Genomic DNA, 26,261 nt, shown 5'->3' with positions numbered 1-26,261 from the left:
CAATAAAAACTTAAGAAATTAAATATGCTCATGCAAGGGTGCACGTAGTTTCAAAGATTTAGAAGACGACAATGGGCAGCTGAAATTTTATGCTTTTAATACCACCCTTTGCCTTAAAAATTAACATTTTCTATATCTCAAAAAAAAATTTTGTATTAAAAACAAACACTCTCCGACATCAAGGAAGTCCACAAGTCAGTCTTAAAAGCTTTATTTCTTCACCAGCTTTTTCTCCTTGTCAAGCAAACAGTTCAACTTAAAACCATACACGTGAACCACTGTCACGTCATCTGTTTTCATTAACATCGGACTGAAAAAGGAAAACCTGTTTTTAAATTTGAAAAAGGGGGGGCGGGGATAAAGGTTTGGTAAAAACTAAAGTGGCTTTACATAAATGTATTCATTTTAAACTAAAAACCCACTAAAGATCTCTGTGGAGTTTCAGCCATTACATGAGACTTCACTTAATCAAGTGTAGGTCACTTTGGAATGAGTCAAGTAATACCAGCAAGGACCCAGCTGGGAATGGTAAATGCCATTTTTAGAGAGCAAAGAGGCTCCACCTAGGGCTTCCCCCCAAAATCCAGTCTAAGTAATTTACATGAAATGGTACCATCCCGTGTATTCCACTGAAGCTGGAGTGTATTCAAATGTGCAGGAACACGGAGCGCAAATTGTGATGAGGACAGTACCTACAAAACTTGAATTCTCTTTTGGAATCCAATTATCATAGTCACTTGAGGGATACTCAATTATTATTTATCTAATAAAGATGGAGATGGACATATCTGAGTGATTGTTCAACAGAGACAGATATTAAAGCCATCTGTGACTACAGAAAGGTAAAAACGTCTGATGAATTAGTCAGTGAAGATAAAATCCCTGAGTGTGGGCTTGCTACTACTTGTCATTTACATAAGTTAAATTTATGAAGAGAATAAAGAAGCATGCATATGTATGTACAAAGAGATGTTAGGGTTTCTAATGATATAAGCCACTGAAGTATCAATCTTGGGAGAAGTGCAGAATACTTTGCACATTTCCTCTGGTGCTATGGCATTTCAGTCTAATGTTGAACATATAAAAACATATCCTCTATCATAAATGTGATTTGTTCTCTGAAGCTTCTGCCTCATAATTTTACAGAATATTTAAATTTGCATAAAACTAGAGCAAAAAAAAAAAAGGGACCAGTTTTAAATACGTAATATACATACGTGATAGACATACCCATTTTCCGTCCCTTTGTCCATGATGCTGAATTTACTTACATTGAAAAATCTCAGATAGATTTTTAAGAGAATAGAATTTTCCAATAACTAACTTTCAAATAAGATGGTAACTGAAGGGACTCCTGGGTGGCTCAGTACATTAAGTGTCTGCCTTCAGCTCAGGTCATGATCCCAAGGACGTGGGATCACATCCCATATTTGGCTCTCTGCTTTTCCCTCTCCTAATAACAACTGACATGGCTAACAGACATAAAGCCAGGAGATAATCTAGCACTGAAGGAGGCCATCGCATTAAAAAACAAAAACAAAACAAAACAAAAAAAACGTAGGTGCATGTCAGCTAGCTCCGTGGTAGCTGTGACCACTTAGAAGGAAGATTCTTCCAATGAATTTGCACTGCCCATCCTGAGAAAACTCTGCAGAGCCAAAGGACTCGGACAGGGGAAATCCTGATGAATCTGGCTCACATCCCCTCCAGTGAAGAGCTGCGGTGTGTAGTTGGGGGTAAGTCTAGGGGAAATGGAACATGACTTGCAACCCAATTTATTCATGAGGGCCAACAGTACAAAGCAGCAGCTACAATGGGAAGGTTAGTAAAGCTGGAGGCACACATCAACCAGGAAAGTTCAATTAAAAAGAAAGCAGGGGATACAGTATTAATATCAGATAAGGTAATAATCTCTGATATAAAAAAGCATTAATTTGGATTAAAAGGATCTATTAAGGCTGCAATCTACAATGAAGATAGAGTAGGCACGACGAACTCTGTAGCAAATAATGCAGAAAGTAAGAAACTCATTAAAAAAATGAACAGAAACAAAACTATAGTGAAAGACTTTAAAAATTTAATGGGTCTTTTAAATAGATGAAAAAGTCAACAGACTTCAGAAGGATATTGGAGATTTCAATCAGTGAGTCTCAACAAGGGAAGTCCCACTTGCCTGAGAATGGTTGGGAAGGTGGTGTGGGGAGAGGGGAGGTAACTGGGTCACCACCACAAAATCTGTTTGGTGCCTATAGATAAGAGTTAAGAACATGAGGTACCTTAAAACTCAAAGGACGGTTCCTTAAAAAAAAAAAAAAAAAAAAGACTTGCCTCATCCACAATGCTAAACAGAACCCCACTGGAATTATACTCAGTCACCTAAATAATAAATTTGAATTTGCTTTGGTAGGTACAGAGCAAATGTCAATACCCACGAATAAAGAATACACTTTTTAAGGAATAAAATCACTCATGAGGTGCCTGGGTGGCTCAGTCAAACATCCGACTCTTGATTTTGGCTCAGGTCCTGACTTCAGGATCAGGAGACTGAGCTCTCCGTCAGGCTCCATGCTGGGTGTGGAGTCTGCTTAAGATTCTTTCTCTCCCTCTTTCTTGGCCCCTCCCCCTCTCTCCTTCTCCTTCCCCCCACAAAATCATTCATAAAAACATTCCATATATTTTATAAAAGGTCTTCAAGTTGTGGTATCTGTAATTCTGGGAGTAAGAAAAATCAAAGAGATGTGCACACCTGAATACCTTCAAAGGAGTCCATTTCAGGCTTTGATACTGATTTGCCTGATGATGCAGCTGCAGGAGAAATTTTCCTTTCCTACCTACACTCAAAAAAAGAAAGACACCTATCCAAAACCTCACCATGGGGGAATACCCCAATATATACTACAGAGCAGCAAACTGAAGAGCAATGAACAAGTAAAGTGTACCCTGATCAACGAAGCATTACAAACACTTCACACCCCATTTCAACAGGAGATACATTTCCAAAAGAATTTTATTTTTATGGTCAATCATTTTATGAAGTACAAGTAAATTGCATTAAAATAAAATAATCTCAGGAAAGTGAAATGAAAATAAGTCTCGAAAAGAACATTAAAAAGAGTTTAATTAACCAATTGCAGTTTCTTAATTTATTTGTAAATAAATGATGGTGAGCACAAAACTGTTAGGATATTATTAGTAATGCACACTTAAAACTGTGATGTAAACAGTTTTATTCAAAATATCAATATTTGTCATACATGGAAATTAGCCCATTGCAACTGTTCTTACTTGTGATGAAAAACATTTAACTAAAAAATGTGTGAGGGGGCATTTAGTTTTTCAAAATTCTTTTAGTGAGAAGGTACTCCAAAAGTCTGAAGACTACTCTAAAAAACGCAAAGAAAATCTCAATTAATCTTTTAAAAGCTAACATTCTCCAAGTCACATTATCTGATTTCAATGGCTTAGAAAAAATATCTAGAAAAATAAAATCTGTAGTCACAAAAGTTACAAAGAATAATGATTTATTTTTTTTAATTTTTTAATTTTTTAAGATTTTATTTATTTGACAGAGAGAGATACAGTGGGAGAGGGAACACAAGCAGGGGGAGCGGGAGAGGGAGAAGCAGGCTTCCTGCTGAGCAGGGAACCCGATGCAGGGCTGGATCCCAGGACCCTGGGACCATGACCTGAGCTGAAGGCAGACACTTAATGACTGAACCACCCAGGCACCCCAAGAATAATGATTTAAAATAACACCTACACCTGGAATAGGACAAAGCTGTACTTGTCAGCATATTAATAGCCATAATTATGTCCAAGGAACACAAGCAAAGGGAATCAATTACATTGAGCAGAGGTTACTAATTAGAAAAGAGGGAAAAGAAAAACAATTATAAATCATGGGATGTGAGATTTGAAAAAAATATGTTACAGAGACCTACTGCTAGTGTAATGAGGAATAACCCCTGAAAACAGAAATACAGAAACTTTAGGGTAAGAAAAAGGGAATTACAATTATATTTAGGCAGAATAATATAAAAAACTCAAGGTTCTAGAAAGAATGGAGGTCTCAGCCTCTATAATTTATGCACAAGGCAAAAAAATCCCTTGAAATTTCTAAAATTAAAGAATTAACTCAAGAAAACCAGCCCCCCATCCCCAACCTGGGTTTCTTTAGTAATTAAAATAAATTACTTTTAGGGAAAGTTTAATTGGAAAAAATGATAGAGAGGAACAGTCCAGACAACTGTGTCCCACTAAAATGAAATTTGACTATCTTAATCATGTCTGGTTGTTAATAACAATTTAATGAAGTTTCAAAATAAGGGTGGACTTCCGAATATAATTTTTAAGAAACTGGGGGAATAAGGGGCACCCAGGTGGCTCAGTGAGTTAAGTGTGTGCCTTTAGCTCAGGTCAAGATCCTGGGGTCCTGGGATGGAGCCTGACTAGGCCTCCCTGCTCAGTGGGGAGGCCAATTCTCCCTCTCGCTCTCTGCTCCTCCCCATCACTCATCCTTTCTTGCTCATTTGCTCTTGAATAAATAAACAAAATCTTTTAAAAAATAAAGAAAATAGGAGAATAAGACATGATGCACTGTGATATCATAAGCACTATTGCTTAAATCATTTATTCAACTATGATTATCTCAATTTCATTTTTATTTCTTAAATACTTAGTTTTAATAGTACTCTTCTCAATTTATAATAATAGTCATATAAAAGTAACAATATATTTATTTTTATATATATGAGAAACCTCATCCAATAGAGATGATATACAGTGGCATATTTGCTCTCCTAAGAGTAGAAAGCCGCTTTGAGATGTTTTTAGATAGTTTGAATGCTCTTGCGTTATTCCCATTATGGTCAAGTTTTTATTATACTGAGGATAATTAAGCGTGTTTTAGATCATCTTTATTTTCCTCCCCGTGGCTGTCCAGCTTTTGGTCATTTCCCTGCTCATTAAAATTTGCACAAAAAAATGGTCAGTGAAACAAGCCCAAATAAAATTCAAGGCAAGTATAATCCTATTCTTATTGACAGATATGGCAAATCCTGTTACTGAAGGATTTCTACACCAGAAGAACAATATCAATCTCATTTACATGACTTAAAATATTGCTCCAAATTTAATTTACTTAAGACGCTGTAATTATCTAGATGGAAAAAAGTTTCAGGGCTTTGCAACCAAGTGTGCTGCAGTTTACCTGGAGTAGGTTATGGGGAGTTTTGCTTTGAGGGTAGCTCTCTAAGGACCTGCAAAGCTTCAAAAAATTTCAGAACTGACCCACTCCCCTGGTGAAGAGTTTGGAGAGCCTCCTGCATAATGGGTACACACCAGAGCAAATCTCTAAGGGCAAACCCTCACCTGGTGTTTGCAGAAGCTCCAAAGCATCGATAGTGTTACCAATGGATTTTATTTTCACTTTCCTCAAAGATTAACCAAGGATCCTTTCAATTTCCTAGGACCCTTTCTCCTCTTTGCAGTCATTAAGGTTTGCTGTTCCCTTTCCTTTCCCTACATTGAAATTATCTCTATACATCTTCTTCTATTGTGTCCTATAGAAAATGGTAAGACTGAAGTCCAAATATTTAATCAAAGGAGCCATGTTCCTGGCATTTGGGACAGAGAATGAATATTATAGAATTGGGGTTTTTTTCTTCCTTTTTCTTTCTTTCTTTTGTTCTTTCTTTCTTTTTACAATTGTTCTTCTTCTGTTATACTCTGTGTTAAACAAGATTTTATGGATTTTCCTGCGAACCTTAAGGTATTGTGAGGAAATAGTTTTCGAGTTCCAAGCACAGTTTTAAAATAGAGATTTAAATCAAATAAGCATTGTCCTCATTTGTTTTAGATAGTGTTTGATTATCAAATTTATAACACAGCACTTATAGATTATTCTTACTGGTTAATAAATAAGTCACTTAGGACAATATAACCAGATAAATGTCTTCAGGGGCCCAGCATGAAACTAGTTCCAATAGTACATAAAAAATTTCCAGACTTTTTAATGATGACCTTACCCGAGGGATAAGTTAGTATTCACAGCCACTTGAGATTCTTTCCAACTCTACGATTCTATTACTCATTTCTAAAAATGGCCCAGTCCCAGCTGGATATTTTGTAATTAAAAAATTCAAATTTATAGGAACTCTTCCAAATGTCCGGGGATATCTGACACAACAGAAGGAAAAAAACATTATTAAAATCATTCCTTTATATTTAATATAAAGCGGGATTCTACATATATATTACACAGATAGAAAGACAGCTATTTTATTTTCTCTAAGATCGATGCAATTATTTTAACAAAACAATGGTCCAAGGGAGAGAATACTAGATAAGAATCCAGAGCTGGCTTCTGGTTCTCTTTCCACCAATACCTACAGATGTCCACAGTCAAATTTCTTAAATTCTCTGGGTCTTGATTTTCTCATGATCTCAGTAAGTCCTTCCTTCACTATCTAGTTACAGTTACATAATTCTTTTGAACTATAACACATGAAATATGAATTAGGTGAATTGAAAATGGGGCAATTAAGGCTTTAATATTATTTTACTATTGTAAAATTATGAAATTGGGGCATATGGTAGCAGAATTCATTTATGCAAAAACTCAGATGCTTATCCACATTCAAGAATAAAAAATTATTAGAAACAATGCTTCCGTCTACGGCCATACCACCCTGACGCGCCCGATCTCGTCTGATCTCGGAAGCTAAGCAGGGTCGGGCCTGGTTAGTACTTGGATGGGAGAAACAATGCTTCCACTGGAGATTTTGTACAAATAAACACAAATTTAAAAAAAAAAATTACTTGCTGACTCTTCTGGCTGTGTGAAAGAAATCCTAAAATCATCTCATCATCACTGATTTACAGGTCTTTGCATTAAATCATTTATTTTAAATATCCACATTGAGATTAGTTTTTTCTCCCAAAGTAATTGGCCAGTAGCTTAAAACATAGATAAAATAGTGACTATTATTACTGGAAACAAAGAAGAGATAATGTTAATATGCTAATTATAACACAAATTCACACACAAGATTTTGTTTGTTTTCAATTCACTTAAAGACTCCAGGGAAACAATTAAAGAACTTGTGTCTATGAAACCTAATGAGAGTACTGAAGGAGAATCTAATAAAATTAATACATCAAATTCAGTTATTTATTTCAAAACAAACCAACAAAACTGGAAAAGGAGATTGTAAAAAAAAATGCATTATTTTCATTATCAGAAAAATTTCCATATAGGTATAGGGAAAGAACACAGTTCTGGTTCATGATAATGTATACTTGGAAAATAGGGGTGTTATGTGTTACTTTAAATTAAAGTACAGTAAAAGAATTTCAGAGCTGAAAGAATCTCTGAGATCTTCTATTCCAAACTAACCCTTTTTAAAAGTCTTTTGAGTCATAATTTAGGATTTTGTTATCCAACCCAAATTATGCAGTGGGCAGCAGGGTGTAGACTAGAACTCACACCCCTCACACCTGGTCTGGTATACCTTGTCCTAAACTCCATGACCCATGTGAAGAGACATCTTCTGTTGCCAAATATCCTGGGGATCTTAATATTATAAGAAGAGCAAGTTAACAAAGTAACTTGGTTTTGAACAGCGGGTGAGAAACCAGGAACCGAATGAAATAAATGACAGCATTAACATTTTTTGCCTTTTACTTATTGCGTCTGAGCTCTGAAGTATTTTGAACTGGCATTTTTTAAATAAATGTAATGACTATTTGATATTATTAGGAATTTAAGTTTATTAAGTCAGAACCATCACTCCTTCCTCCTTCTTCTGTAAGACCAGAGGAACTTATGCGGCATGACTTGGGTCTCCCTGACTTCCTTAGACAGCAGCGTACTTCAAGTTCATTTCAAGGAACATCGTGTCAATTCCCACAATGGAGGAGGTAAACTGAGCAACAGCGTGAGGAGCAAGTATCCAACCCAAATCTTCCCAGACCAGTCATTTTTGGAATATCCTCCAAGGAAAAATATTCTGCAATAAGATTCAGATATACTTTCATATAGCAAAATATACTTGTTAGAAAAATCTGTTGGGGTACCTGAGTGGCTCAGTGGGTTAAGCCTCTGCCTTCTGCCCAGGTCATGGTCTCAGGGTCCTGGCATTGAGTCCTGCATTGGGCTCCCTGCTCAGCGGGGAGCCTTCCCCCACCCCACTGCCTGCCTCTTTGCCTACTTGTGATCTCTCTCTCTCTCTGTCAAATAAAATAAATAAATATTTAAAAAAAAAAACAAAATATCTGTCAATTATTTAAAATTTATATGATTTTATAAAATCAATTGCAATTGTAAATGGCACGTAGACAAGAAAGACAGGGAAAGGTGAGTGATTTAAAATCTATGGTTCTCCCCCAACCAGCTTCTGGACTGACATTTAGTTGTAGCCAAGTCACACCTGGGGAAAACATGTTTGTACTTCAGAAATGTGGAAACGTAGTAAAAATATCCCACCAGTTGGAGAAAGCTGAGTGACTGTCCAACAACATAAGCAGATATTCTTTCATGTCTAAATGAGAAATCTCAGTAGGTAAACCCCATTGATAAACACTGAAAAACACCTCACCAGTAGAGAAGTTCCTGATTCAGAGCTTCCTATTCTCTACCCCTTCCTACTCTCCACCCCTCACCTCCCCAAAGAGGCAGGGACCACTCGAATATTCTAAGACTGGGTATTTACAGGGAGCGTGTTCACAGAGAAGGGTTTAGGCCATACCCTCATGGTGTTCTATTTTATATATATACTCTCCTGTTGGCGGGGCTGACCTGCACCAGAATTACAAGCCAGGTATGGCATGAGCACCAAGGCTCTAAGCTCTTCTGCAGCCTCCTAGCCACTACCCTGAAAGGGTCTTTCCTATCTAATTAACCAACAGCCGCTCCCAGGAAAGGCTCCCATCCATCACTCCGTGGGGATATAACACTTTAGACTTCACTGTATCATTTATTGTCTTGAAAGATGATGATAAACCTCTTGAAATTCCTGACCTAGATATCTATTCATTCTCCCAGGGAACCATTTCAAGCATTTATTAAAATATGGTTGATATTTTAAAACTATTTCCTGGTATGTATGGATATTTCAATTTTGCAACCTAAATGGAAAGCCAAGGGTGATTTTTTTTTTTTTAAAGATTTATTTATTTATTTGACAAGAGAGAGACACAGGGAGAGAGGGAAAACAAGCAGGGGGAGTGCGAGAGAGAGAAACAGGCTTCCTGCTGAGCTGGGAGCCCGATTCGGGGCTCGACCCCAGGACCCCAGGATCATGACCTGAGCCGAAGGCAGACGCCTAACAACTGAGCCACCCAAGTCCCCCCAAGGGTGATTTTTAAAATAAATTACAAATAAGCTTTGTTGACAATCATAAAGTTCATTTATTATACCACTTTTTTTTTAAATTAAAAAACAGTTTATGAGTTTAAAATGTAGAGGGAAATTGGGAGGCACAAGACCATACCCACAAGTTTATTATAACTAATAACTACAGCATATACCATAAAGCTAAATTTACACCTAGAAAGTTTATAATTCTATTTTCTGAGCACTATATCTGTAATACGACAGTCTAAACAGCGTTTTGTTTCTTAGATTTTCAAATTCTGAAAATAAACAAGAAGCATGGAAACTGAATTTTCATTTCCCCTATGACTGAACAGTAAACACTCAGTATTCTATGGTTCTCTTATCAGTTTCCCATAATGGGAGACTCAGGAGAAAAGAGGCATGGGTTAGTTTTGGTAGATAAAAAATAAATTTTTAAAAAATTTTTACTTATTTATTTATTTTGAGAGGGGATGACAGGCAGAGGAGAGAGAGAATCTCAAGCAGTCTCCATACTGAGCACCATCCTGATGCAGGACTTGATCTCACCACCCTGAGATCATGAGTTAAGCTGAAGTCAAGAGTTGGATGCTTAACCCACTGAGCCACCCAGGCACCCCAGCAGATAAAATATCTTTAAAAGAATAAGAGTATGAAGGTATGACAGCTCAATTGTAACTTACCTAAACCCATTAGGAATGAGAAAGCAAAAACCTGACGCTAGCAAAGAAAACCATTTTTTACCTATTTCTTCTATGCTACTTTCTATCCGTCTGTAGTAAGTTGAATAGTGTCTCTCCAAAATGCATGTCCACGCAGAACCTCAGAATGCGGCCTTATTTGGCAATTAGGCCTGCATATATATAGATATAGTTAGTTAAGATGAAGTCTTTTTTTCCCCAAGGTTTTATTTATTTATTTGACAGAGAGAGAGCAAGAGAATGAACACAAGCAGGGAGAGTGGGAGAGGGAGAAGCAGGCTTCTGACTGAGCAGAGAGCCTGATGCGGGGCTTGATCCCAGGACCCGGGGATCATGACCTGAGCTGAAGGCAGACCATTAACCAACTGAGCCACCCAGGCGCCCCCTAGTTAAGATGAAGTCTTACTGCACTGGGGTAGGCCCTAAATCCACCAAGAACTGGTGTCCTTGTAAGAGGAATAAATAACAAGGTGAGGAGGGGACAGAAGGGGACAGAAGGAAGACAGCCATGTGACAGACTGTGATTCGGTCACTAGCCAACAATGCCTGGACCCCTGGAAGCTGGAAGAGGCAAGGAAGGCTCTTGCCCGGAGCCTTCAGGCCAAGCATGGCCTGCCGGCACTGTGACCTTGGACTTCTAGCCTCCGGAATTATAAGAGAATACATTTTTGTTGTTTTAAGCTGCCAGGTTTATAATAATTTGTTAAAGTAGCTCTAGGGAACAACACATCCTCAAACACCTAAAAAACCCGCCAATGAATGAAGCATCACATCTTTCTTGGGCCAGTACAATGCCTTGTTTTTTGTTCTCATCTATCTTTGGTGATTTACACTAAAATGTGAACTTACCCATCAGTCTAACAGTCTAGTACAATCACTCAAAATGGTATTATATGTTGGTTTCAACTTCCAGGAATGGTTTAGCTTGGTCTATGTTTAATAAAGTTTAATACAGAAATGAGGTCTGGATCTACCTCTATTTCTGTAAGAAACAGAACAGAACACTCTCAGTAAAAATTTAAAAACAAAAACCGTTTTATTTTTACAAGAAACTGGTCAATACATACTAACGTGTTATAAGCATTAGAGGGTTATAAGAACTACTGTTTTATTTACTTTCCTAGTGAATTTCTTCTATCTTGTATTAATTAAGGACTGATGCCAAGCATATAAAAGGTACTCAGTAAGTATTTCTTTTTTTTTTTTTTTTTTAAAGATTTTATTTATTTATTTGACAGAGAGAAATCACAAGTAGATGGAGAGGCAGGCAGAGAGAGAGAGAGAGGGAAGCGGGCTCCCTGCTGAGCAGAGAGCCCGATGCGGGACTCGATCCCAGGACCCTGAGACCATGACCTGAGCCGAAGGCAGCGGCCTAACCCACTGAGCCACCCAGGCGCCCTCAGTAAGTATTTCTTAAAGATTTTTATTTATTTATCTGACAGATAGGATCACAAGTAGGCAGAGAGGCAGGCAGAGAGAGAGGGGCTCCCTGCTGAGCAAAGAGCCCGATGCGGGGCTTGATCCCAGGACTCTGGGATCATAATCCGAGCCAAAGACAGAGGCTTTAACCCACTGAGCCACCCAGGGGCCCCTCAATAAGTGTTTCTTAAATTAGAGTGAATACTCGAGCAGTGGACTACTGTTAATGAATACCTGGGGACAGCGATTTCGAATTCCCTAACACTTTCTTAAGACATTTATTTGCTGGGGTGTCAAGCCCCGCATAGGGCTCTCTGCTCCGTGGGGAGCCTGCTTCCTCCTCTCTCTCCGCCTGCCTCTCTGCCTACTTGTGATCTCTGTCTGTCAAATAAGTAAATAAAATCTTTTAAAAAAAAGATTAATAGCTGTCTTTAAAAAAAATATATTTATTTGCCCCCAAAACATTTTAGTGTTTTATTTTACTAGTTTGTATAAAACCACTGCAAGTACTTGTTTTACTACAAACCTCTTTGCTTAAGAAAGACCTAAGTACTAGAAAATAACTTTAATGGGTTATGTAGATATTTTACTCAACTCTCCTAAGAGTTTTTAATCAACACGCTCTCCCCTTTGCCGCGCCCTCCAAAAAATTTCAATAGCATTATGAAGAAATTCTGTCTCTCAAATATGCCAAGGGACACTCAGAGTCTAAAACCGGAGTAAATTCAGGGAGTAAGTATCAAAAAAATACACAAGCTTAGGCAGGTAACACTGAGCACTGGGGGGAGGAGGAGGATATTAAAAAGCTTCAAATCAACAAACAAAAAATACAAATATATTAATCTTACCTATATACACGATGACATTAAATGATTATATAGTAAGATTATTAAGTAAAAACAGAATTATGGTTCTGTCACAGAATTCACCTGAAACATATTATTACTTGGAAATTATCTTTCTATGGCACAAAAAGCCTAAAGGCTTTTATTCTGTCATTTTATAACTTTAAAATTTCTAAATCTGTATCATGGAGAACTACACGTTACTGCTACATTCAGTGTAAGCCTGGTTCATATTTTAGTACTTTTAACTCATTTGGAGATTAAATTTACTGTAAAATTTTCTTTAAAAAGTTTTAAATCTGGCAAGTATAGTAATATCAGAACTCCTCTGAATCACAAATGAACATTTTATATTTTACGAAACTCATTATTTCATGAGTACAGTATTTCTAGCTTTTATCCTTTCAACAGTGAGGAAAACATCTCTAAATCTAAAGGTTAATGATTTGCTGACAATTATAAATGTTTATAAAAGAGTGGCAATTTCTTGGTCTATTTAAGAACATTTATTCCTTAATATTTTATTAATCACAGTAAGAGCCTCTGTTATATTTAATGAATAGCACTTTTTTCAGGAAAAGACTTACACAAATAAGCTACTTGGGCTAACGTACTCCACCAAACGCACTATTCTACTAAAGTATAGCAATATGCTGGCGACAGCTGCAATGTCTAATATTCTGAGAAAAATTCAGATATTAGCGAGTCACCTTGCCGTTTTCACAAAGGCTTCATTCAATAATATATATATATATTTATTTTTTTAAAGATTTTATTTATTTATTTGACAGACAGAGATCCCAAGTAGGCAGAGAAGCAGGCAGAGAGAGAGAGGAGGAAGCAGGCTCCCTGCCGAGCAGAGAGCCTGATGCAGGGCTTGCTCCCAGGACCTTGGGATCATGACCTGAGCCAAAGGCAGAGGCTTTAACCCACTGAGCCACCCAGGCACCCCGTTCATTCAATAATATTCTTTATGTGACATCGTATTTCAAGGTGGTCTCACAGAATCTGATGGAATAACCCTGTGAATTTCTTTCCTTTTGCTTTTAAGTGACAAAATGATACCCCCCCTTTTTCTTTTTTTTTTAACTCATAGGACAATTGCTTTCATATAAACTAGAAACCCTTAAACATTTCATTTCACTGTTTTTTCCAACTGCTACAAAAATATCAAGTAAATATAAGTGGTCCTTTTCCAGCCTGACAAAACTAATTTCAATTGTGTGTTTGGAACTTCTCAAGAACATGGACTTAAAAGACAGACGTGAAGACAGGCAGTCAATCAACAAGCTTCTTGCTCAGACAAAGATGTTCTGGGAGGGGAGGGCTGCTGTAAAGTGAAACAGCAAACTAACCAAACCCCAAACAGAAGACATAGTCTCTAACCTTGAGTTTGCCATCCACAGAAAGCAACGGAATAAATTGCTTAACCCAATTATATCAGGACGTGAAGAAAACTGAGGAAGCGCCCAGGGGAGGATGTAATGAGTACATAAGACATGAGATCGTTTGCAATCATTTGTTGGGAAAAATGATTGAGAACTTAAGAGCTGACAAGGAAGAAAGGAGAAGCTATGTGGGAGGAAATGACCCGTATGACAGCTTAGCATGTCACACTCAAAGAACACCAAACTTGGCGTCCGCTGCAATTTTTAGTCCTGGATCTCACTATCAGCCATGTAAACTCAGTAAAATTACTTAATTTTTTTGCATCTTGATGTCCTCATTCATTCAGTTCAAGAAGGAGTCACTCAGCACCAAGTGCCTGCAAGGGCCAGGCAGAGTTCTAGACCCTGACGATATCAAATTTCACAGAAGTTCCTGCCTTTGTGCAGCTTACGTTGATAAACTGTAAGATTAAAGACACTGAAGAGAAAGTCATGGGGGTGCCTTGGTGGCTCAGTGGGTTAAAGCCTCTGCCTTTGGTTCAGGTCATGATCTCAGGGTCCTGGGACTGAGCTCTGCATCCAGCATCCAGCTCTCTGCTCAGTAGAGAGCTACTCGCCCCTCCCCCAACTGCCAGCCTCTCTGCCTACTTGTGATTTCTCTCTCTCTCTCTCTGTGTCAAATAAAAAGCCATGAATTGAAAATGCTGCTAGGAAAAATCATCGTTGGTTTCTCTCTCTGTCATCTTCCTTTTGCCATTCAATGACAAGAGAGATCTTCCCCCAGACATGCTCTGTTCTATCACTGTGTTCTATGCCAGAGACCCAGCGGACCCCAGAGGGACACCTGAATCCTTTTATCTGAGACTCAAGGTCTTCCATGTCCTGGCTTCCACCAACTTTTTTAGCTCTTATCTTCCAAAATTCTCTTTCATGAACTTCCTATTCCAAGTAGATTATTTGATATTTTTTCAAATATACTTTTCACATTTCAACTTCTGTAATTTTGCTCATGTGCCTCCCTCTGCCTAGAATGCCTCCTCTCTGTCACTTGTCCATAATCCTACCCCTTCCGCCATTGGGCTTGATATTTTCTTGATATGGTTCTATGAGTGTGGCATTATTTTCTGAGTAGGAGAGGGAGAAGCGAAAAAGGATCCCTGAGAAAGATAATTTGTCTTTTTGGATTGAAGAGAAAGTTAAAGGCAGAGAGAGATACTATAAAACATGACTGTGATTGCATTATAATAGGTAAATCCCAAAAAACTTCTGTTTTGCAGAATCACTACTTTATGACCGATTGACTATATATAAATAAATATGTATATAATACAAATATATATAAATATGTATATAAATAAAAAGAAACCAATCTAAATGGACTCTAAATTACATAATTATGAATAGGATGATAAAGAGAAGGCCAGGGGACACATAGTAGGCTTTCAATAAATACTTAAAATTTACAAACTGATTTTCCTTAATAAATTCGTAAATTCCTGAAACATGTGTGAGTTAAGTATTTCACACTGATTTCTGATTTTACAGACAGGAAGAAAACTGCTATGTAGCAATCATGACTAAGTACAGTAACTTACACTCCGTGATTACTGGGTTTAAAATCTCTTTTATAGAGAAATTGGGCTCAACACTAACAATTTCACTAACAATTTCCCTGCATTTAAGGGAAGGAGGAGTTGTGCAATAAAGTGTAATAAATGGCACACACAGAACCAGGTCATAAAAGGTTGTTAACTTCAGATCTTTTTCTTTATCTGAAAGAAATCAAAAGTTACAGAGAGTGAGACACGGCTGCTCCCGTCTCTCTCTCCCTTCCTTGGTCCGCAGACCGCTGCTCCGTGTGGCTGCCCTTTATCCCTCCCAGGCCCACGGCCTTAGTATCTTCCTGTGAGCTTCCCTCGCCACCTCAAACATGTTAGCCTAAAATAAAAGCAGGCTTATTTTCATGGCTGACATCTATTTTGGCAATGTGAATCAGGGGCTCAGACATTGACCGTGGATTGGATTATGACTGACTAAATCATAAAAAAAAAAAAAAATGTAACTGAGGAATTCTCCTAAACAGAGCAGGTATATATATATATATATACACACACACACATATAATTTTATTTTTGGTGAACTTAAGAAAGAGAAATAACAAGTGGTCTCCTATTAGTGAACTACCACATTCAAGTTTGAAATGTACCCTAGGAACTTAGAGGCGGGTGTCTTGGTATTGGTAATTGACATGACATATTCCCAGAAATGGTGGGTCAGAAAAGAATTTTACAAAATACATACAACGAGATGTTCTTTTATTTTTATTTTTAAAGATTTTATTTATTTATTTGACAGAGAGAAATCACAAGTAGGCAGAGAGGCAGGCAGAGAGAGAGAGGAGGAAGCAGGCTCCCCGCTGAGCAGAGAGCCTGATGCGGGACTCGATCCCAGGACCCTGAGATCATGACCTGAGCCGAAGGCAGCGGCTTAACCCACTGAGCCACCCAGGCGCCCCGAGATGTTCTTTTAAATAAAAGATACTATCAGCTGTCTTTCTCCACAAATATACTTTAAAAATCTTTAATACTGAATTCTATCCATGTTCTGCCTCCATGCAAGTGGGAAGATACTATACCTTTACAATTCTAATGCCTACTTCTTGAGAAACTGAGGCACTACTGAAATAAATATTATTAATAAGCATTTTAATATACCAGGTGTTTATACTGATATCCGAGCATGAAAGCAAATAAATTTTTTTCAATTCATGAAAGACCTGCCACCTGAATCTCTTATTCCTAACTGGAAGCATAAAAAGAAAGATTGAGCCTAGCTTTCTGTAGGAAATGTAATATGCATGAAATTTAAATATACTTTAAAGAAATCAAACATATTATCAGACACTCACAGACCTTAGTAGTTTAAAAAAAATCTCAGAACCATTTAAAATAAACAACTGTACATTAAAATCAACTATAAAGCTTTAGTTTCTAAATTTTGATATTTAGTTGTCCTGCCCGCCATTTGTGGGCTCAGTAAAGGGGATCCAATGTAATGCCACTCAACTCTTAAAAGTACCAGAATTCACCAGACATCTCAGGGGTTATCCCCTTTTTTTCCTCTTTTGAGAAGGACTCACGGAATATACTTAACGGTGGTAATACTTTCTCTCTGAATAGAGATCTAATTTTATGAAATAGCCAAACGTTGGTTAGTTGAGCCTGGGAAGGAAGTAAACCAAACTAGCCAAATAGGTATTTGGTCAAAATGAGCCATGCTTCTATGAGAAGTGCTATTCTTATCTGGGTCTTAACAAATAAACTCAATTTCGAAAGAGTAGTTTCAGAGAAGTTTGGTTAAGGTATTATGATGGGAACGTGCGAAGAGTAACTATCTATTTACAACGAGGACAACCTACCTTCAATTTCAGGATCTGAAACTACAGACCAAATTATACAAGCATCCACGGCCGGCAGCAATTAGCCACCTCCCTGGAAGCTGGTGAGCAGGGTACCCTTCCCCCACAGTTCCTCTGCAGGGGCTGCTTTCCCTTCTTATTCCTTAGGCAAGCTGAATTAACCAAAGAAGCCAGGGCAGAGCCCCCAAATCCCTAACCAATGACACCTTCACAAAAAATGCAAATACACGCACAGAAGAAGCAGGACATGTACACAAAAATAAGCTAACCCTTTTGAACAATACTTTAAAACTTACTATATATTTTATCATGCATAATGTTTTCTAACCATTTTGAGGTTTTTTCCCCAATAATTTTGAATTCACTGAAGAAATTTTACAGAACCTCTACTAGAATCCATCGTTTGAAGCCATTGATAGGGTTTATCTCTTTTCACAAGAACAATTCCAACTTTTCCAAGGTCACACAACCAGGTAATAGTTTAAATGCTAATTTGTTTGACTCCTAAGCAGAAGTTCTCAGCCGACCAAAACTATGAAAAAAACAAGGCCACTGACAGATAAGCCTTGGGCACAAAGGAGTAAACACAAATACAATTTATCATTTTGCCAGGTTCAATAAATACCATTTTGATGTGTTAATAGCCTTTAACAGTGAAGGCATTAGCCATCAATTAAATAAACAAACCATTAAATAGGGAATACAAGTGTCAATAAAGGCATAATCTACTAATTTTCTAATCAATGATGCTAATCATTGCTGGATATTAATCAGGGAGTGGACATTAGCCATAGCATAATCACTTATGATTATGGTTCACTACAAAATCTAAACAATATCAAAAACAGAGTACAATACTAAACACATCTCCCCTCAGTAAGTACTTGTCGGTAAATTAAATGCTTTGCCTTGAACAAATGGAAATATTTGCAACATTCATTGATTACAGCTCTTACAGAAGGTTAGAAACAGGCATATTTCTCTGCCACAAAAGTAAAAAGAACCTAGTTAGGCAAAGTTAGTACAAAACAAAACCCAATCTGAGTTAAACTGCAGGCAGAATTCAGTCATGAAGGCTAAAACTTGGAAATTAGGACCAACCTGCCCTTGTCCTTAAGTAAATGAATAACCTTACACCAATTACTTAATCTTTTTAAGCTTCAATTTTCTCATCTATAAAATAGGGAGTAAGAATATTTACTTCATAAACTGCCTGCTACATCTTGGGTTTTATTTAACATGCCATAACAATAGTTTCTAATGAAAAAAGCAGCCTGGAAGTCAGGGGCTCTGGGGCCCACGTACTTCTTAAGGGAGGGATGTGGTGTCCTTGTGTCATTCCCAAAGGAGGCAGGAACTTGCCTTTCCTGTGTGCTTTGCCTCTAATCAGCAACTTACTCACCTGTTTTATGCCTCAGTTTCCCCATTTTTAAAATGGAGATTCTACGAGTATTGAACTCCAGGAGTTGTTCTGAAGTTGAGATAAAACACCTGTATAAAGGGTTCAGCACGGAGACTAGCACTTAGTAAACACTTAATAAGCGTTGGCTATTATTAGGCTTAGCTTCTCCAGTTTATAAAATGCGGAGGGTGGATGAGGGGATCTCGAGCTTTGCTTCGGTTCTGAAAATGCCTAATCATACTCACTTTCACAGAAATTAGTAAAACTGGTATTTAAAAATTTGTGGGTATTTTTCCTCCTATGTCAAAGAAAATGAGGCAAAGGAGCAGAACTGTGGGGTTTCCTCTCACCGCTCTCCATCTATTAACCCTCTGATGACAAAAACCCTGAAGCTATACTAGTTCTTCCTTCAATCAATCATATTAAAAAATATGTCTTCCCTACATTAGTCACTTAGAAGAGTCTTATTAGATGTGACATTTGCCAGTTTAAAAAAAAAAAGATTAGAATCACAGACATCTTTATCGATATGTTTAACTTCCAAATGCATTTATGCACGCAGTGTCAGTGTTTTTCTCTTATTTAAATTTAGTGTTATGATTCAATGAACTATTGGCTCCTTTTCAAACTCCTTGATTGTGGAAATTAACATTTTGCTTTGCCTAAACACCTGACGCCTACTGGAACCCTGTTACCCCCAAATCTCACCTGATCATAAATGCAAAGAAATGAATGTATTAAGCCAAAAAAGCTTTTCCGAGAAGCCAAAACTAATAATGCTAATAAAAGCAGCTCTGAGAATAGTCTTTGCTCACAAGCTTCCTCTTCCTACTTTATGCAAAAATTACAGTAACAACAAAATAACCTTGGCTGTTTAATGACAGGGTAATGAGAAGTGAAAGGCGGCGTGACAAGAGAGAAAAATGGAAAACCTATCTTAAAAATTACACCTGTCTTGGAGCTGCACGTGGAATTTACAATTCTTACAAGAAGGAAGGTGATATCTGGACCAGGTCTGGAATCACACAGTACCCCGTTCATCACTGTTTTGCCATTTGAGACCTGTATAACCTTGAATTAACGTAACCTCTCTTAGGTAACAATTTTCCCGTAAGAGGGAGAAACCCCTTCTAAAAGGGAGGTTGTAAGAGTAAAATGAACTGATACGGCTAAAACACTGTGCATAGTAAGGGCTCCAGGATGATACATAAAGCTAATAATATTAAGCATCGTTATCTGGTGTCTTAGATTGGGAATACTTAGCCCTCACCAGCTCCCGGGTAAATTACTGTACTGGGACCTGGAACAATAGAACTGATGTTCGTGATGAGGAGCTTACATTACCGAGAAGTTAAATTATAATGAATATATTTTGTTCTACACGTAGTCAGCCAACCCTTGTTGGATGACTCCTGTCTTCTCGGCACGGCGGTTAGTGCTGGCATGCGAAGATGAACAAGACCCGGCTGTGACCTGAAAGATCTTGTCCCCCTGGTCCGGGAGAATGAACCCTAAACAAATGATGACAGTGCAGTGTGTGAAGCGGGGTACAGAAACGTGCACCGGGGGCCACGGAAGTTTTAGAAGCCAGCTCTGCTGGATGCAGTCGGTCAAGGCTTCAGACACAAGATGCCACAGAAGTTGACTCTCGAAAGATCTGTGACAGGGTCAGAAAGGGGCTAAGCAGCACGGGCGAAGGGGACATGTTGAAGCATGGGCGGAGAGGTGTGAACCCACAGGAGACATGGAGGAAGGGGTGGGATTGTGAAAACTCTGATGAAACAGACGAAAGAATTTGGACTTGACCTGAAAAATGAAGACGTGACACAGGGCGGCGCGATGGTCAGAGCTGTGACTCAGGATGACAGCTACAATGACAGTTTGGAAGCTGGATAAAAGAAGACACAGAGGTGGGCAGACCAGGTTTAGGGCTAACCGAAGAATGTAAGGACCAGAGGAAAAGAGCCTGAACTTCTGCCCCAACAGTGGGAAGAGTCAGGGGCGAGGGGGGAGTTTGTAATTCCTCTCAAACATATTTCAATTCTGTATGTTTGTTTTTAAAGTCCTTAAAGTACTAAATCCCTGGCAGTCCACAAAACCTGACTCTCCTGTCATAACTCTTTCAGGCGATTCTGAGTTCCTTAGATTTTACTGTTACATAATTCATAGCAAGATGATAAGGCGATATCCCTGATAAGGTCTGAAATAGTATTTTAGGCATTTTGACAACGGGCCAATTTTTTTTTCTTTCTTACGATAAGATCTATACTTCATTCATTCATTGATTAAATATAAGAAAAGAGAAGTCAGTAAAAAGTAAAGCCCAAGCTAAACTCCAGTCAGTAAAGTTTGACAGCCTCGCCTAGGAAAACAAAAATCGTATACGTAGCACTTAACTGCCCTAACTGGGGTTTCCTAAAAGGTTAGATCTTGTACTGTGTTTAATAAAACTCTTCCTATTATTGGACAATACTTGTTCAGATATCGAAGCAAGAATTTCATTTTAATGGAGTTGAAATAAAATACTTCACAAGGGACGTATTGACCATGAAGTTCAGAAATATAAACTATAAATCTTTTGGTTTTAACTTTTTAAGTAAAGTGATGACTCTAGACAGCAAGCAACAGAACTATTAAAAGTTGAATAACCTTCAAGTAAACATACTTAGGCGCTTGTTAAAACAAACATTATTCCCAATGCTAAAATTGAGGCCGGCAATTCTCCCCTCTTAATAGCTTAAAAACAGTTTCAAAAGTAGCAGGATAGCAGCTTCTTTGCAAAGAGACTAATCATCAGGATTCAAAGATCCTTAAAAGCAAATACAGAATGGTCAGTCAGCCTGATCACCTTAATTTTTAATAAAGGAATCTTTAGGTATATGCAGGTATGAAACAAACTTCAGATGGAAAATCTCCTGTCACGAAAAAGAAACTAATTTTAATGTTCACCTTCACGCTGCTGATTCAGAATTGCAGGCAATAATATTTGAAAACAGAAAAAAAAAAAGGAAATATGATAACACAGTATCAAACAATCTGTCAGTGATAAAACAAGCGGGGTGGTTGTCATAAAGTAGCCAAATGGCTTTTTCCACCTCCATCAAGGTCACTTTACTGATGATGGGCTCAATAAGATGATAATGCATTTAACCACTTTCCTTGCATCTGACTTCGACCTCACAAATCCAAATGGCCCTGTTTAACTACCCTGGCCTTTCAGCATTTCCCTGAACAAAGATAATTAAGGAGATGTACTGCCCCCTACTATCACAGGAATTGAAAGACAAACTTTTAAGAGCACAGCCAGGTGTCTCTTCCACTAATGCACAACTTTTAAGCAGGAGGTAAAATGAAATAATGGTTAAATAATTATAAAAGGTTAACAATGTTAAATTTGTTATATACGGTAATTGTTTTCCTTAAAAGAAAATGCATGAAAAGAGTTCCAGGCTACATTTTACAGGTCTCTAGACAGCAGGTCGCCCCCCTCTCTCTTACTGCCAGAAAGAGTTGGAAGACTATGGAGAAAAGGTACCGTGAAGAAACTAACATGAAAATAATGCATGAAAACTCCCGCCCGTCATTTTAATTTAAAAAAATTGGGGGCATAGATATATATATGTGTGTATATATATATGTGTGTGTGTATACATATATATATATATATTTAAAAACCTGAATTGTTTCTCCATATTAGTTCTATATTAGTCATTTTGGTAGGCTCTCGAATCCATTCTGCCTTGGAAATGTACAAAACAAGATGTTTACGGGAAACAGTATTTAATGTTACGAGAGGGAAATAACTCTGAAGAGAGAAATTCTTTCTCTTTTAAATACTGTAGTACGTGGTTTCCCAAATCTTATTATTATTTAGATGTGATGTACGCTCAAATATCTGTGTACTTTTCAATTTTTATTCTTCCCTTGTGAAATGAATTCATTATCAGGAATACGCACACTATCAATTATTCCTGGGATACCAAAGAGGTAGTTACTCTCACCCTTCCGTAGTAAAAATTAAGAGTCGATATTTCAAAACTTAAACACACCGGATTTGTAACGGAACGGGTAGGTTTATAACTAAAATCAACATATACATTTCAAGACAACTGGGTTCTTAGATATTAAAATATATTGCTAAATAAATCTGCTAAAATAAATCTGCTAAAAACATATATAATCAAATAACTGGTACACATCAAATTATTACTTTCTCCGGGGAAAACTTTTTTTGACAATACATTCCCAATACCTAAACTCACACAGGTTTAAAGGCCTTAGACATAATTGAGTATTACAATAACTTTTTATTTAAGACAAACTATTACCAGAGGCATATAATTTTCATTTATTCTGTATTATTTAGTACTAGAGAACTCTGCAATGCCAAACAATCTGATAGAAAGTCTAATGGAAAACACCTTATTTAAAGAAAGAAGTGTTATTTTGGCTTTAAAATATTCACTACTTGAGGATACAGAATCGCTTCAATATGATTATAGCCAAAACAGCACTTAGGATTGATAACTTAACATCTATATTTATATGCTGAGACTCTTTCAAATCAATGTGACACTGCAAAGTCGTGCTAAGTGACCCTCATCTAAAACTGTGGGAACCTTAACCCGCTTGCTCTTCGGTCCTTTTCCTCTAGCTTTCCAGCCTTCCCTTCCCTCTCTCTCTACCTACAAGTTCCACCACGTTTACTTGTGGCTGCTCTTGGAATAGCTAAAACTCAGGCCACGGCAAGGTCTAACTCTTTAAACACTCACAGCTGTGACTTGGGTTTTTAGCCAAAACCAGGCAGAAGTTCTGATCTAACCCAGAAGGGTACAGCTTACATGATGGTCAACAAACTACCAGCTGTAATCACTTCCTTTTTGACTTGGACCTATCACTGGATCTCCTTCATGGAACCAAATTCCCAACATCCAAACAGCCTTAAGGAAGAATATCCTACTTCTCAAGAGGTTGGCACGAAAGCACTCACATCCAGGAGAAGATAGAGTGACTTCAGACACACTTTAAACTACCCATGAACTAGGCGGCACATATGCATATATATATTTGTACAGAGAATAAGAAACACATAGTAAAGCAATAACTGATTAGCGTAAAATGTAAACTTTCTTAATACAAGGAAAAGTTAATAAAAATTACATTTAGAAAAAGATTTAAAACAAATATAATGTCCTATTTTTAGCTTTTACATCTGGATCGTTAGGAAGGTGGTTAAAAAGCTCTATTCACAATTGTTTAAAGTCCAAAAAACAAAATAAATTATAAACATAAAGAGACTGATGTTCCAAAGCCCAATCTCTTAATTGCTGATCAGAGCTGAAAATAGATCTTTTTTCCTCCACTAATTGAATGAGTCTTGTTAAACCTTTTGAAATGCACTTTAGAAAATGCAAGAATACAGCTTAGAACAGGTTCTTTAATTTGGGTCATTTTCTGTTACTTGCAGTAGTGACGGGTGCTTAGCAACGCTGTTCTGGTGGCCCTTTTAAGGAAATGAATACCTGGAATACAGCATTTTAATCTATTTTATGGCATTAATTATCAAGATCACTGTATTTGAGACAGTGCCTCCTTTGCCATTTTCCTACGTTATGAAAGAAAGGAGTCCCGTGATTAATTGAACGTATCATTTCAGATGACAGAAGATCCTGTGGCACCCCCTTTCCCAAGTAAGAAAAAAATAAGGACATAAAAACTAACAGTAAATACAAGTCACAGAGAGGATTAGTTTAAGTATTTAGACAAGGATCTTCCACTGAAAATCAGGAGCTCCATATTAAGTCACTTTCATTTTTCTAAGTCTTTAAGAGGAATTAAATTCTATGATGCCACACATTAGGCCACTGATATCTAGGAAACATGATGCGACACAGCCAACATGTAATCAGATTTTATTTGGTACTTAAAGATTCACAGAAGGTTTTAAATATTGATTTTATGGAAGAGGACTTGTACATGAGAATCGTTAACAAGAATATCATTCAGATTATGATCAAGTTACTCACTTTATATTTATTTTAACAAGCCCAAATGATCAACTACCAGGAAGACAAGGAAGCAAGGTAAAATAGAAAGCTACCAAGTAGTTTTTTAAGAAATAGAACTGCCATGTTACACTCTGTAAATACGTCCATTCACCTATTATTGATAAGCAGCACAACAGGTTCAAGAAACTAGTAATTAAAAATATTTGGTACACTCCCTTCTATTTTTCTCTGATCTCAGTTATCATTGCTAGAAGTACAACTCTCCCAACTTTTACCTCCTGATCACACAATTCATTTTAGATTTCCTGTGCTGGAGAAGGAAGGTAACACTCTCCCCTATCACCATTCCTGCCTGTGTTCACAGCTACCAAGACATCAAGTGACTCCCTCTTTGTCTAGACTGTACCCTAATTTCAATCTTTAATGGCCAATTTTTTAAAGCTTTTAACACTCAGCCTCCAAAGATGAGAAAGAAACCAGGTTAACAACCTGAAATCTTATTTGTAAAGTTTCAGAGTCTTGGTTACTATATAATCAGCATCCCTTTAAATTAAACGTATTTCATACATGACGTTAAATTTATCACTGAATTGTGTAAATCACAGCCTAAAATGAGTAACACCCACATTTCACAAGTTTTTTTCACCGCTTAAGACAAATGGACATTGCCTGGGGCTTGGGGGTTTTGAAGAGTATGGTTGCATTTTAATGCTCGGGAATCCGCTGGGGGGGGGGGTAAATGTGTGGAACAGACAGTATATGCTGCACTAAACTGTTCTCCTCCCCAGAGGGAGGCTTCCCAAGTTAGCTGTATTTCTCACATGCCTTCTCTGGATCTTTTCTGTCCTTTTCTTCAGGACTCCTTTCACAATTAGCACACAGAGGTCTCTGCATAAAGCTCTGAAATCTCTAAAACCAGAGAACAAAAGGTTTATTTTCAAAAATGAAAACCTTGGCTTGTCCAACTCCAGACGTGAATCTGCTTTCAATTACTGAAAGTATTTCCACTTCAGTGCAAGGGGATCAAATCCTCAACTACACCATCTTACGGCACTGCATTTGATTATTTGAGGCTTTCCGAAGACAGAATGACTCTGTGACACAGGCGCACATATATTCCGTACGTATCTCTGCTGAGATACTCCAGAGATAGAGACGCCGGCACCGAAAAGGGAGGCAGTGGGACTTGGGAGAGCGGCCACAGAGCTTTGTTTTATTTTATGGGAAGACACACAGACAGGGTAAAAAAAAAAAAAAAAAAAAAGGGTTTTACTTTCCATCCCCCCCGCCCCCAACTCTTTCCCCCAGTAACCTGCGCGAAGGACCCCGGCAAAGTTGGGTTTCTTTTAGAGACGCGGCTGCCTCCAACCCTCTCCTGGCAAAAAATCACCCGCTAAGTATTTCGCAAGCGGGAAACCGCTCTTTTAATGAGCGCGATTATTTTGGACCTCTTTCCCCATTCAGCAATCAGGATGATGGATTTTAGTTAATGGAACCGGAGGGCTGGTTCATTCAAGCTCCGCGCAGACCTTAAAACGCAGCCAAGACCTCCAGGATCCAACAGCGCGGCTGCCCGCAGTCGCTCGCAGCGAACCGGGCAGGAGGCGCCGCCACGGTCCCCGAAGGCAGGGCGCAAGCCGCTCGCCCTCCCGCCTCGGGACCGTCCACCGCACCCCCCCCCTTCGCCCCAAAATCCGCCTCCTTAAAAATACCGGGAACAAAAGA

General features: G+C 37.9%; 1 protein-coding gene across 9 annotated transcripts in view; it reads right to left on the bottom strand.

Annotated features, from left to right (window-relative positions):
* TENM3 (teneurin transmembrane protein 3) overlaps positions 1-26,261 on the bottom strand; it is a 436,872-nt gene that overhangs the window by 307,770 nt on the left and 102,841 nt on the right. The window lies entirely within an intron of this gene.

Source organism: Mustela putorius, unplaced genomic scaffold, assembly GCF_011764305.1.
Source record: "Mustela putorius furo isolate JIRA1106 unplaced genomic scaffold, ASM1176430v1.1 tig00003932_pilon_pilon_pilon:0A:0A, whole genome shotgun sequence".
Lineage (NCBI taxonomy): Eukaryota > Metazoa > Chordata > Mammalia > Carnivora > Mustelidae > Mustela > Mustela putorius.
Note: the sequence above shows the minus strand (reverse complement) of the source record. Positions and strands in the feature narration are given on the sequence as shown.